The sequence below is a fragment of the Dunckerocampus dactyliophorus genome, chromosome 16, assembly GCF_027744805.1.
Source record: "Dunckerocampus dactyliophorus isolate RoL2022-P2 chromosome 16, RoL_Ddac_1.1, whole genome shotgun sequence".
In the NCBI taxonomy this organism is placed as follows: Eukaryota; Metazoa; Chordata; class Actinopteri; order Syngnathiformes; family Syngnathidae; genus Dunckerocampus; species Dunckerocampus dactyliophorus.
This window is the reverse complement of record NC_072834.1, coordinates 4,219,024-4,231,759: the sequence shown is the minus strand read 5'-3', so window position 1 is coordinate 4,231,759 and position 12,736 is coordinate 4,219,024. Positions and strand designations below refer to the sequence as shown.

Here is a 12,736-nt window from a genome sequence, read left to right as displayed (position 1 = left end):
CTCTTTTTTCCCCCGCAGAAAAAAAACCCATCTCATTCACCTGAAGTCAGTAGATAATTTACAAGTATGTTATAGTAAGGCATAAAATGTACATAGTTTTGCGACCATTGCGACCATTGCCACATTGTCGGAACCCCGACGTCACTTCCTGTCTGCCCCTTTTTTCAGGTCCCCAAGGGAACACATTTATAGTAACACACGAGCATCAGTCTTATGTACTGTGTGTCTTAAATTGCTTATTTACTCTAATTATGTCTACTCTATCAAGTATTACAAGTGTAAAGGTGACTGTAGGACTATATGAGTGTTCATGTCAAAAAGACTCTATTCCATTCCATTTCCTTCTGTTTATCCAGATCCGGGTCGCGGGGGCAACAGTCTCAGTAGGGAAGTCCAGACTTTACGGTCTCCGGCCACCTCTTCCGGTTCCACCGGGAAAACACCAAGGTGTTCCCAGGCCAGCTGTGAGACATAATGCCTCAAGCGTATCCTAAGTCTGCCCCGGGGCCTTCTCCTGGCTGGGCATGCCCTCAGCACCTCACAAGGTAGGTGTCCAGGAGGCATCTGGAGTAGATGTCCAAGCCACCTCAACTGGCATTTCTCGATGTGAAGGAGCAGCGGCTCTACAATGAGCCCCTCCTGGATGGCCGAACACCTCACCCTATCTCTTAGAGTCCAGCCACCCTATGGAGTAAACTCATTTCAGCCACTTGTATCCGCAATCTCATTCTTTCGGTCACGCCCCAAAGCTCATGACCATAGGTGAGGGTGGGAACATAGATCAACCAATAAATTTAGATCTTTGCCTTCCAGTTCAGCTCTCTCTTCACCATGACGGTCCGTACAGTGACCGATTACTGCAGACACTGCGCCGATCTGCCTGTTGACCCCAAGCTCCAACCTTCCCTCACTCATGAACAAGACCAGAGATACTTGAACTCCTCCACCTGGGGCAAGACCTCACTGCCAACCTGAAGGGTGCAATCCACCCTTTTCCAAACCATGGCCTGGGATTTGGAGGTGCTGAGTCTCATCCCAGAACCGCCCCAGGAAATGCTGAAGGTCACAGTCTGACCAGGCCATTAGGACCGCATCGCCTGAACAGAATCGGTGACAAAGAGCAGCCTTGGTGGAGGCCAACGTTCACCGGAACCAGGCTGGACTTATTGTTGGCAATGTAAACCAGGCACCTGCTTCGGTTGTACAAGGGCCGAATGGCACGTGGTAGTATGCCACCAATCCCGTACTCCCGGAGCATCCCCCACAGGACACCGCGGAGGACATGGTCGAATGCGTTTTCCGAGTCTAGAAAGCACATGTAGATTGGTTGGACAAACTCCCATGTATCCTCCAGTACCCTTGCAAGGGTTAAAAAACATATTTAGACATAAATAGGTTTTCTGTACTCTAACTACCAAAGTATTCTATTTAGAAATAAGGAATCCTACTTTGCAGAAAGCCACTTATCATGCTTGGGTCTGGAACCAATTAACCGCGATAAATGAGGGATTACTACTGTACTTCACCTCAAGAGATGGCGACTCAGCCACCTGCTACATGTGCCTGAAGGTGATATTGTGCAAGTAATGTCTTGTAAGCAACGTACGTTTCCTCAATTAAGAGACAACTCCTGCATGTAGGATTAACTAGCAAAAAACGTTGTAATGCTTGTCTAACATACCAGAATTGTGCATCAATTATCAATTTCTGTGGTACCGGTTTGGGCATCATTTAAGTGCCGTCACTATTTCAAAAGTATCAATTTAGCTCCGGTATCAGATAATATGTAAACAATACCCAACCCTACTAATGTCGAGTTATGGCACACATGCAAAAGATTTAACTTCATTCAAGCGTTCAAGGCTGGCTACCTGATCTTTTTCTTAACCCTCCCCAATAACAGTGGGAGTATGGTCAGGCCTCCCAGCAGGCCTCATTCCTCCAGCAATCTGCTAACACAGAGCCTCTGATGGGATGGTATTTAGCCAGTTCAGCACTGCTCCATGGGGACTACTGTGTGTGTGGTGTCTAAGTAGGTACTACCAGAGACCCAGATACTGTATGTGATATGTGTCTGTGTGTGTGTGTAAGAGGTTAAGAAGAAGAACAGGGGAAATTCACTATGTGCTTTGCTATGTTTAACACAGTACTAATACAGATCACACACACACACACACATGCATGATGAGAACCTATTGACATGCACTAAAAGATGTCAGAGTAAATGGGCTGCACACATAATGGCCCCCTTGCAAGCATGTGGCAAAATGATGCACTCCCCTTTTTTTTTTTTTAGTGCAGGTAAACATAACAAAAGTTATCCTCCACCAGCATTACATTATTTAATAATTGATTATTGACATTATAAATAGACAACTGTTCAGGTTTCAGGTGTTAGAAGGTGTTTCACTTCTCACCTAAGTAGGCTTCATCAGTTCATGCTCAAAGACTAGATAGGACAGCTCTAGTCAGACTAGATATGACAGCTCCAGTACAGCTCTCGATATCACAAAATCAAATTTTTTTGAAGGCCTGTGAGATATCACACATAAGGGATGGTATGGTAAAATCATGTACCGTTCGGTTCGCCCTGGATTGGACAATCCGCTCTTATTGGCCGTGGTTTTGCGATACATTTTGCATGCGCATGCCTGTCCAGGCTGGCGAAAAGCCCTCCCTCCGATGTAATATCCCCACTGTACATATTTCAAGTGAGGGACAGTCTGCCTAAAAGCAGACGAATAGGCAAGGCATTCAGAGACAGAGTATAGGACAGTGTACTGTATATATTGGAAAGTATTGGCGACGACAGCCACCCGGCCTTGCTTGTCTGTGTCCTTGATGCACGGAGGCAACTCGGACTCGGCAGATCTTCTCAGCTACATGCCAACCGGGCCCCCTGCCTCCTGGCCACGATATTGAAGTGCGGTGCACCTGTTTTTGAACACTTCACCTCCCTAAACGGACAAAGATGAGTGCATAAGATGAAAGCAGCATGCTGCCATTGTTCAGTAGAAATGAGAATGGTGCACTTCAGGCAAGGAGCTTTACTAATAATAATCATCATTACCCTGTTCACAGTCTGACTGTTGCACTTGCACCTTTCTAAAAACAAACACTGCAAACCAGGGGTGTCCAAAGTGCGATCCATGGGCCACTTTTAGCCCACTGCTTATTGTTTGTTCTTTTTAATTACATATATTATGTATTACTCTAATTTGCTTTGTCACCTATAACGCAAAACCTTTATAGTTTAGAATACAATATACTGACCATACCATGGGTTACCTGTAATGCAAAGTGGCCTCCAGGTTTTTAGCAACCTTTGAGACGTTTATCTTCCGAATAATGTGGTTGCAGTCCAAGCTGAACAACTTCAGGGTCATTTGACTTTAGAGGTTTCCCTGTCATTCTCAACAACTAATTTTAATGTATGTGTTAAAAGAAGACCGAATGAGCACACCTTCCTGGACAAAATGACAGAAGGCACTAGCTCAGCTTACAATATAGAGCATACATTCACAAGAACAATGGCTATTGCTGAAAGAAATGTATTTATGAAAGAACATAGGTTATATTATTGATAATAAAATCACAATAAAAAGCCATGAAAACAAGAAAGTCTCTAGCATGTAGCTTCAGTTTCATTGCCAAAAAGCTCTCTCAGTGCTTGGGGAGATTTGGATAAGAACATTTCTTGGGTTTCTTTCAGCCACAAAGAAAACATTTTAGCCGCCTAGTAATTCATCCCAAAAGCCCCTCTAAGCTTAAAAGGCCCTTCCCCCCCTCAGATATCTCTCAAGTTCTGTCTGGGACCCAATAGGAGCGTCTCCATACCAAAGCCTGCCACACACCATTCACCTACTCTGTATGGCACCTTTGGGACCCAGCTGACCTTCCTGTTGACGTCAAAGTAAATCAGATCAGGAGCCTCTGCAGCAAGGGGCTCCACCCAGGGGGCTGGGTCTAATCACCATGTTCCTTCCAGAAGCCACAGAGGAAACATTACCATTCCTGAAAACTGCCCATCAGCATCCACATATGTGTAGAAGGTCATTCTACAATCAGTAATGGACAATAAGTCTATGAAGGCCAGAGTGGAGATTTTCAAAAAGTCAGACTCAGGGAATGCCAAATTTTATTACTTACCGTAACTGTGGTGGTCCAAATTTACTAGAGGCGGCTGCCACAAATAAATGAATATTTGATAAACACCGGCTAATGGAATATTTGCCATGAAAAGACATTCACACACTGATAGTGCATCACTGGCGGTTCATTATCTTGCTAAAGGATACTTGAACAAGGCTTCAGGTGGGCTAGGGATAGAGCGAACAACCTTTAAGTTGGGAGACCATCACTCATTCACCCAAGTCTTGCTGCCCTGAAGATGTAGATCACACAAATCGAAGTACATTGGAAAAGAAACTCCAAATTATTCACTTGTGACAATAGTATTTAAAAAAATTGACATTCCAGTTATATTTACCCGCATTATTGCATTTACTTATAAAAGCACTTATTTCACAGATATTAACAGTCACACATCTTATTGCAAAAAACATAATCACTACATCTGTGCTGTAATAAGACGTATCATTTAATTAATATTATTTCTCCTTCATGCGCAATACAGAGAGCAGATGAGAAATAGCAAACGACCATGGAGAGGCAAGAAACGACATGACATTGTGTAAATACAATAAAATCGGGTGCTCCGAGTGATCGGCCACCAATCAGTATCGGCCAATTTCTATGAAAAAGCACTATATTGGCATATGCCCATATACACAAAAACATACAGAACACATACAGAACACCGAAATCCATGCTGTCATTTTACAAGTTTCACATTTTAACAGTGTGAGAATGTGACTTTGCTCGCTGAGTTTTTGTGCTTTATTTAGTAGGTAAATTGGATGTGGACATTTGGGCTTCTTGTAAATTGATTGTTTTATTGATGCACAATGCTTAACATTCCCTCACAGGAATAGTTCAATAAGCATCCTCATTTGATTTTTTTTTGTTGTTTTTGTTTTTTACAGTGTACGCACAAGCAGGCGAGATTCACAACTTCCTTCCTCAGCTTTCCGTATATTCCTGTATGATCATTGGTAGGCTCTTGAAGTGAAAAGGCATCTCTAGATGGATGTCTTTATAAAAATAAAAAAATGCGGGGGTCAAGGTGGAAAAAGAGGACCAAAAGACAGTTTTCCCACACTATCTGCAACCATAGCCCCAGTTGTTCAAGACCTCCATAACAACAGCTGCACAGAGATTTAGTGGTTCATGTTGCTATGACAACAGCAAGCCCAATTGGCATGCACAGACTCCGTACTAACAGTGAAAAGAACATTATGCCAAAATACCACCTCAATAAAACAAAGACAGGTTTTTATTGCTCTAAGATTCAGGAGCACATGTGAGGGAGGCAAGTAATTAATTTTGCAATATAATGCAACTGTAAGTCATGCTCTTAAATTCACAAGAATCACCCACGCGTATTGACAACCAACCGAGCAGCCTCACACTTAAAACTCCTATTTACTGGTGAAAAAAAAACAAAAAAAAACCTCATACAATACATGCTAAAAAAAACGGCATGTTTGGCAGCTGGATGTGCCACAGATCTCTGACCAGCAGGATGTGCAACAATCAGGGATATGTGGGTTCTTTCAACAAACAGGATATGTGCCCTGTAGAAGTAGGTGCCTGTGAATATTCTCATTCATCCAGGTCATCGCAACCAGACTGTTCAGGTTGTCTTAGAACACATTTCGCCTCTTGTCCGAGCAGGCCTCATCAGTTCATGCTCATGACTTATGACTTGGTAGGACTTGAGCTGTCCTATCTAGTATTTGAGCATGAAAGTAGAAAAAGCTAAACTGAAGGAAATGTGTTATGTTTTATGTTGGGTGCCATACATTAGCCCACTAACGCTAATTCCATGACGTGGCTCTATAGCAGGTATCCCACAGGGATCGTAACCAGAGCCAGTGCAGCATCACCACGGGGATAAGTCCAACATTTAACAAGCCTGCAGCTGAAAAGGCAGCTGTGCCAGTCAAAACATGTTACAAACTTAAACATGGCTCTCTTAAGTTTCAGCGTGACATTGTTTTCTCTCTAATGCCGCAAACTGACTTTTGCCTGATATTTTGACAAAGATTCAACTATTTCAAATAATATGAGAGTCCCTTATGAACAGCAGAGGAAAGACAAACAGGAATCCATTGCTAAAAATACCCATGTCCGGATGAGTTAGGATCAACTGAGCATACAAAAAGGTTCCTCCAGTCTGTTTTCCATAAAAACCTAGCAAAGACGTTCCATTCATCATTAAATTCTATGACTAAATGAAGCAGCATGATATGCTAGGTATGTACTGTATATGGGTAGGCTGGTTTACTATCCTTTCATATTTAAAGGCAACATTTACATTAATCTGCTTTCCCAAAAATGGGAAGTGGTGTTCAAAGTCATTTTTTTATAGGCCTGAAATTGAAATTGGCCATCCCTTCATCAAAATAAAAAGATAAGTGCCAGATAAGTGACCGAGTACGAATGAGGCTTGAGTGTACTGAGTAGTCATTTAATGAAGATTAAGAAACATTTTCGTTTGAGATCCCACTCTGTAAAACTCTGGGATCTACACCGGTGGCGTCGTGCCCCGAGGATGCGTGGATCTCTGCTATGCAGTGTGCAGCAGGGGCTTTACTCTCACTTTTATGTTGCCAAATACCAGTAAACTCACACGCCACAAAAAGTACCAAGATTCGTCACTAATCGCTTTTGAGAAAATATGTTGGCAAGCGGGTTTGGAATGTCGCCAGATCTAACACAGACCACAAAAAGGGGCGGGGCAGCAGCCCCACCAAGGAGCGCTGACACACACAGCAGTGATGTATGAGACAGACCTCCGTGTCAAGATACAAGAGAATAGCGCAAATCTAGTCTATATCGATATGAACGATGTTTGTTTTTGAAATCGTGCTTAAAAGAAATATCGATATTTTTAAAATATCGATGTATCGCCCAGCCCTGATTTTGACTTTATTTTGTAACTTTTTCCGCAATCTATTTTTCCAAAAATTACAACTTTTTGTTGTTTTGTTTTTCATAATATTACAACTTTAATAAAATAACCTTAAAGAGGACCTATTTGCTTTTCCTCTTTTAGACGGCTCTCCGCTGTGTTTTTCAGAGTTCTGCTTAATACACCAAGTTCCATTGACGTCAACGCAACCCGGACTTCCTTATATGGGCATGCCCAGCACCCCCGCTCTGCTTCGCTCTGTTCACAGTGTTCGGCGAGCAATGGCCCCAAGGAAATGTTTGCTCGGGTGTGCCTAAAGAGGCAAGCATCAGGCAGAAGTGGTTTTGGTTGCTGATTCCCGGCCAGCAAGAGAAAAATATGCTCATCTGTCGATGGCACTTCACACGGGACTGTTTTGTGAACATGGGCCAATACAAAGCTGTACTATTCGCCAAACTGTTGCTGAAGTCCGACGTTTTTCCGACGTTACTTGGTCGTGTTGAAGTGTCAGAAGAACAAGCTGTAAGCAACAGTTTATCAGTGTCCTAACTGTGTTTATTTTCTGGAAGCAATCGGACAAAAGAGGTTCGGCAGCTGTACGGAAGTCCTCGGGAGCGCTTGGGAGTGTGACCAATCACAGCGGAGTGGCGTCGGCGGGAGGCGTACCTGGAAAAGGGCCGGGGTGGAGTAAATTACAGAGACCGTTTGAGCGGGAGGCAGGAAGCACTGCAGGGAGAGGTGCAGAGTCTGGAAGATCTAGAAAGCTTTCTGTGCGGGTTATCGTGTGTAGTTGCTCTATAGGAGTCCAGAACTCAATACAAAGTCCCGAAAATGAGTATAATAGGTCCCCTTTAATATTTCAATTTATGCAACTAAAATTATGCTATTCCCGTTTTTCACGTTGTCCCTGCTGGGCAAGAGGCGGGGTACACTCACATTCACGTCTATGGTTAATTTAGAGTCTCGTTTCCGTGTTAAATTATATTTTTAGAATGTACTTTGAACACCCCTGGTACAATATCTCCATAGAAATATTTTTTCTTTTTCTTTTTTTTTTGTTAAAGATACCATCTGGCCCTGACAGTGTCTGCCGAGAAAAATTCTGGCCCTTGGACAAATGTATTTGAGGAGCCCTGGCGTAGACAGTAAGTAAATAAATAAACATATTGCTCCCTCACATGATTGAATTGGTTAACTGTTTATTTAAACTGATTTAAATTGATCTAGCCCCAAAATAATGATGATGTGAAATCTACTTTTTCCCAATCAGTCAAATACTAATTAAAACCTTTATTTTTTTTCTATGAAGGTCACTATTCACAGCAACCTCTAAATGAGACAATGAAAAGGAATTCATATTGTCATCCTACCGTAGATCCTGTTATCACAAGATAACTGCAATAACTTCAATCACTTCAAAAGAATACAGTATGTAGCGTTCAAGTGTCCGCATTGATTTACCTTGGAGATGGCTTGACCTTGCTGCCTCTCCGTTTTAAATATTTTCTTATAAAGCTAAATAAACAATCCAAATGGCAGCCAACACTATCGGATTCCCAACTCACATTTGCACCACACTGACACTGTGGCATGTCAAAGCAGTGCCAGCAGGCAGATGGGTACACGCTTGCCACAGATGCATCAAGACATTGACCAGAGTCAAGCGGTTTATGGGAGGGGAAGTTCGAAAGCTTTGTCACATTGCGCACATGACATTGTTCCAACTCCAAGCTGCCATATTTACCCACATGCTGACTTGGCAGCTGTTTGTAACTCATTTTAGCACAGAGCTGTCATCAGTCTTTGGAGATGAACCTTTACCAAGCTACACAGTGAGTGGGAGGTGTGTCTGTCGGTGCTGAACCGCTACCTTTCTTCTCTTTGATTCAATTGTTTATTATCCATTCATTCCTTATCTTTACCACATTCCGGTCACGGGTGAGCTGGAGTCTATGCCAGCTGGTTTTGGGCAAGAGGCGGGGTACACCCTGGACTGGTCACCAGTAAATCACAGGGCACGTATACACAAACAACCATTCACACTCTCATCTGTGGACAATTTGTGACCTCAAACTAGTTGAACATGCATATTTTTGGGACATGGGCAGAAGCTGGAGTACCCAAAGAAAAAACACACATACATGGACTCCGCCACCACACATCCCCATCAAATGACAGTTAAGTTGAGCAGCCCCGGCCTGTCAACCCACTGTCTAGCGCAGCTCTTAAAGGCATAGTTGGGATTTTTTAACATGAAGTTGTATGCCATCCACATCAGCAGTGTAGTCCATCAACAGGTCTGGGTCTCCTAAGTCCAGTTCTGGTCAGATTTCGGTGATGAAGAACGTAGTTCCAGGTAGTGGCTGTCGCCTGTCCATTCTTGTGGATGTGACGAAGACGCTCGCATCTTCTTCCGCGACGGAGTGCCGCAGCCACCTTGTTTACATGTGCGTTCCATAGCAGAAGAAGATGCGAGCGTCTTCGTCACATACAAACTAGTCTTCATAAATAAATAAATAAATGACATGTGTTGCGGGGACAATGCGGAGGCAAAATGCGTGCAAGTGTAAGCTTGACTGCAGCTAGTAGTTGGGGTTTTTTTTGGCAGCATTAAAAATGCTTAACATCACTCTGTGTATCAGCCAATATTCAGAACAACAGAAAAGTCGACCAATTTTTACAAATGAAAATAATTGTTACACTGTAAATACAGTTAACCAAGTCCAGTGAAACCTTGTTTTTTGTTAGTGATGTGCGGATCAAAACTGAAATCATGTAAAATCGATTCTCAAATCAAAATCTCGATACTTCTGATACTTCTGTCATTTGAGGTAATGAATATCATTAACAGGAACACAGTGGAAACGAACTAAATTATTTAGATCTTGTCTAAATGATATGCGGTTGGTGGGAACTAAGTTTTCTTCTGCCTCCGCAGCGACACACTGCTCAGTCAGTCAGGCAGGCTGTTGAAACAATGGCCGATCGTAAACGGACCCATCCACACACAGCCAAGACACTGTGTGTGGTATTTGTCAAAAAACAGTAAGGAGTTGTGGCAACACAACCAATGTTATTAAACACGTCAACACTGAGTACAACAATTGAGAGGCGGACAGAAGAGGAGAGCTGTCAGGGCACAGTGTCAGGTGTTGCTAAGGCAAGACAGACATCGCTGGACGTGTCCTTCGGTGCTGCCATCAGGCATGATCCAGGTACAGAGGGATGAAAATGTGAAGCTTTAAGCGGCACTCAGCACTGTTGCTGTTAAGAGTTGTTCAAATTCAACATGGTTATCAAATAAATGAATTCTTCACAAATAGAAAAGCAAACCAGCAGTGAGATACAGTACGTAGGAATTACTGCCACTTCTGTACCGGCAGATAGTCCTTTCAAAAGACAGGAAAGGTTCTGAGCAAAAAAAACGGAACAGACCAACGGGGGAGGCAGTATACATGGTATTGTGTCCTAACAAAAACTTGTGAATGAGGCACTATGTCAATGTCGGATGCATTTTTTGAAGCGTTATTTACATTTTCAGTATTTTAATGATAAAATGTTAAAGTAACTGTGAATTTGTTTTCATTCTTATAGTAGTTCTTAATAATTGGCTTGGCTTAATAATTCTTAATAATTCATGATTTGGGGCGGCATGGCTCAGGTGCTAGAGTAGTCGTCTCCTAACCTGAAGGTTGGAGGTTCGATCCTCTGTTCTCCCATGATCATGTCAAAGTATCTTTGGGCAAGATCCCGAACCCCCAGTTGCTCCCAATGCTGCATCTTCAGTAGGTAAAAGTGTTAACAGTGTCAAAGTGCTTTGAGTACCTTAAAGGTAGAAAAGTGCTATACAAGTGAAAGTCCGTTTGCCAATGATTTATTTTATATTCATTATTTTACTTATTTTCCTTTTTAATAGTTTGAACCAAGATGGCAAGATGGATGGATGGATAGTTTGAACCATAATTTTTACTTATTTTATATGACTTAGTCCTCTGTTTTTTTTTGGTTGTTGGATATTAGCTTAGCTATATTGTCAGTCGCGCCGCTACCACAAGGTTTTACAGACTAGTGTTGATTCTGGCAGCAATACGGGACAAAGTGCGTTCCTTGTCGGCTCAGTACGGGTGTTGTCAACCCTACGTGACACAGCGCACATACACATTCATGTCATGTTTGTGTAGCCATGACATGAATTGTCATGTCGGACCGCCGCACGACGATTGGTTTTTGTGATCGGCTTCGAAAGTCATTGATCGGCATATGCCGATCACGTGTTTTTTACGGAAATCGTCCGACCTATCGGAGCATCCCTAATTTGAGCCCGTATGTATACTTTTGAGTGTGTAAATGACTCACACGCCAAATTCCCAAATAAATTCAAACTTGTCCACTCAATTCCTGTTCTTAAAAATCACTCTGCTGTTGAGAAAAGGCACATTCACACTCATGATGATTGGATGCAAACTGACCGCAACTGAGCCCCCCTTACCAAAATGTGACTTTTATACTCAAGGTCAGTCGACCTTTGGTCCTGACTGTCTCCTTTCATCCTTTCTTCCTTTGCAACTATGCAGGACGCCTGCAGTTCAAGTGGTTTGGAACAGCCTTCAATTATACTCCATCTGCACTTATTGCTTATTTGAAAGATTAAAAGTTAATGTTTACGGAACATAAAAGCCAAACAGTTCAGAAAAAGTAGAGAAGCGGTGAGTAAGCGTCTGTCAGTTGGACGGGACAGCCGTCAAAGTCAAGTGGCAAAATGGTTTTGTGTCTCACATTAGTTCCTCCTCTTCCTCATCTGAGCCGCTGTCTGATCAACATGAAATCACATCACACCTCTGCGAATGCGCAGACACAAAAGAATAACCTCCGTCGTGCGGATGTATGACTTTTTAGGAATTTTCTTAACATTAATCCCAGTACACATGCTAATACTGCACCCCACACACAGTTCCAGTTCATTTACTATGCATGAAACAATCAAATTGATAATAGTGGTAGTTACGCGCACATAGATAAGATAAAAGAGTACAAACCAATTATGCTGAGAGAGATGGGAAAAGTAATTATTCCTTGTAGCGGAAAGAACTCTTAAAATCTCTTAATGTACTTCACTGAGCAATGCGACTGCATTACCAGATGTTCCTAGTAAATATGACTATACCGAGTAAAAAAATACAATTAAAAAAAAAAAAAAACAACATGGGAAGCTACACATGACCATTATGAATTTAGATGTAACAAAGCATTAAAGTCTCCTCAGCAGCAGTAAATTAGAGAAGACACAGATTGAAGGATTGGTCACGCATACAAATCAGACGTGTTGCCGAGTCATTAAGTATAACCACACTAAAATTAGAGATGTTGCCATTGTGGTTAGTTTGCACCACCAGTCATACTTGGCACAACACAAATCAGCAACATGTGCCTGCAACGCTAACTAACACTTTCTACTCTTTTGTATTCGAAGGATAATGACAGTTAATCAGGAAATGTAACTACTTAAACCCTGGGCCATTTCGCTCAAAAAAGACATACAAAATAAGATTTTCTGTGCATGTACAAGGTCTACATCAGGGTATTCCTCAAGCAACGGTCCGGAACATCATAACGTCAAACTTGCATGATGATATTCAGTGGAACCTCAGACACCGGGTTCGCCGAGTGCTCTCTCACTGACTCACTTAAGAGCTCCACCAA

The 12,736-nt window shown here is 42.4% G+C and overlaps 1 protein-coding gene across 2 annotated transcripts in view; it reads right to left on the bottom strand.

Moving 5' to 3' along the window:
* Positions 1 to 12,736, bottom strand: part of LOC129168876 (homeobox protein PKNOX2-like) — a 96,183-nt gene that overhangs the window by 73,364 nt on the left and 10,083 nt on the right. The gene's annotated exons all lie outside the window — the stretch shown is intronic.